Consider the following 2500-nt stretch of genomic DNA (forward strand, 5'->3'; position numbering starts at 1 on the left):
AACCCGACCCGCCTCGGCAACCTCGACTCGAAGCGCCTCGAGCCTTAATGGCCTCCAATGTTTTTGCACGGCTCATGCCACCGTCGACTTTTCGCTCGAATCATGTCACCCAGGGCACCTCGATGCTACATGAGGCGAGCCCTGTGCGCGATCCAAAACCGGGTAACATTTTTTTTTGAACTCCCAAAATTTCATTCTTTTTTGCCTTACGAGGCCTATCATGATCTCTTTTTATAAAGAAAATTCTCAAATCGGATTGTTTCGGCTACCCTACCTTGAATCTGGCTAGCTAGGCGTAACGCCTCGAGTCAGCTCGGCAATACGTGAACTGAAACTTGTGCGTGATCCAAAAGCGGGTAACTTGTTTTTTTTTTTTTTTTTTTGTAATCCCCAAAATTTAGCGCTTTTCGTTGTACAGGGCCTCCCATGATTTTTTTTGTTTTGTTTTTTTTTTTCCCCTCACAGACCCACTCTGGCGACCCAGTCAGGTCTCCCGAGGCTGGGGCGACGGAGATGGGTTGACCTAGTCGGGTGACCCATGTTGGGTCGACCCAGGCGTGCGATCCTGGCTGGGGACAGCAAGTCGATTCTATAAGTTTGCTTGCCAATTTTGCTAGCCAGGTCGGCTCACCAAGTCATCTAACCATGTGGTCTTTGCCAAATCAAGAATTGACTCTTTAAGTCCACTCACAGCTTGTTGCCCCGCCGAGTTGCTTCTCTAAGCCCACTCACCATGTCAGCTCACCAAGTCGGTTGTTCAAGTACGTTGCCAAGTCAACTCTTTAAGTTCACTCACCAGGTCAGCCTGTCCAAGTCGCCTCTTTAAGTTCGTTCGCCAGGTCAGCCCGCCCAAGTCGCATCAGCAGGCTAACTCGCCGAGTCACCTCACGAAGTTGACTCTTTAAGTGCGCTCACCAAGTCAGCTCACCAAGTCGACTCACCATCTCGCCTCGATAAGTTGGCTTGCCGAGTTACCCCACCAAGTCGTCGCCTCTTTAAGCCCGCTCACCGTGTCGGCTCGTCAGGTCGGCTCACCAAGTCGACTAATCAAGTAGGCCCACCAAGTTGCCTCAAGGATAGCTCCTCACCATGAGTCGCCTCACCATGTTGACTCTTTGAGCCCGCTCGCCAGGTCGCCTCACCAAGTCGACTCGAGTACGTTGCCAAGTCGACTCTTTAAGTTCGCTCGCCAGGTCGACTCGCCAAGTCAGCTCACCATGTCATCTCAACGAACCAACTCACCGAGTCGCCTCACCACGTCGGCTCTCTAATACCGCTCGCCAAGTCGCCCCACCAACTCGCCCCGTTAGGCCCACTCTCACCAAGTGGACTCTTTAAGTCTGCTCATAAAGTCGAGCCACCAAGTACTCTCACCAAGTCGACTCTTTAAGTCCTTTCGTCGAGTCACCCCACCAAGTACTCTCACCAAGTCAACTCTTTAGGTCCGTTCATAGAGTCACCCCACCAAGTCGACCCTTCAAGTGGGTTCATCAAGTCACCCCACCAAGTCGACTCTTTAAGTTCATTCATCAAGCCACCCCGCCAGGTCAGCCCACAAATTACTCTCACCGAGTCGACTCTTTAAGTTCGTTCATCAAGTCACCCCGCCAGGTCGGCCCACCAAGTGGACTCTTTAAGTTCGTTCATGAAGTCACTCTGCCAAGTCGGCCCACCAGGTCGACTCTTTAAGTTCGTTCATCAAGTCACCCTGCCAGGTCAGCCCACCAACTGCTCTCACCAAGTCGACTCTTTAAGTTTGCTCACCAAGTCACCCCGCCAGGTCGGCCCACCAAGTACTCTCACCAGGTCGACTCTTTAGGTTTGTTCATCAGGTCACCCCACCGAGTACTCTCACCAAGTCGACTCTTTAAGTTCGTTCATCAAGTCGCCCCGCCAGGTCGGCCCACCAAGTACTCTCACCAAGTCGACCCTTTAAGTTCGGTCATCAACTCACCCCGCCAGGTCGGCCCACCACGTACTCTCACAAAGTTGACTCTTTAGGTTCGTTCATCAATTCGCCCCGCCAGCTCGGCCCACCAAGTTCTCTCACCAGGTCGACTCTTTAAGTTCGTTCATCAAGTCACCCCGCCAGTTCGACCCACCAAGTACTCTCACAAAGTCGACTCTCTAAGTTCGTTCATCAAGTCACCCTGCCAGGTCAGCCCACCAAGTACTCTCACCAAGTCACCCCGCTAGCTCGACCCACCAAGTCGACTCTCTAAGTCCGTTCATCAAGTCACCCCGCCAGGTCGGCCCACCAAGTCGAATCTTTAAGTCCGTTCATCAAGTCACGTGACCAGGTCAGCCCACCGAGTACTCTCGCCAAGTCGACTCTTTAAGTTTGTTCATCAAGTCACCCGGCCAGGTCGGCCCACCAAGTCACCAAGTACTCTCACCAAGTCGACTCTCTAAGTCCGTTCATCAAGTCACCCCGCCAGGTCGGCCCACCAAGTCGAATCTTTAAGTCCGTTCATCAAGTCACCCCACCAAGTACTCTAAC

This window comes from Cupressus sempervirens, chromosome 2, assembly GCF_028749045.1.
Source record: "Cupressus sempervirens isolate cs-2001-9-10 chromosome 2, ASM2874904v1, whole genome shotgun sequence".
Classification (NCBI taxonomy): Eukaryota; Viridiplantae; Streptophyta; class Pinopsida; order Cupressales; family Cupressaceae; genus Cupressus; species Cupressus sempervirens.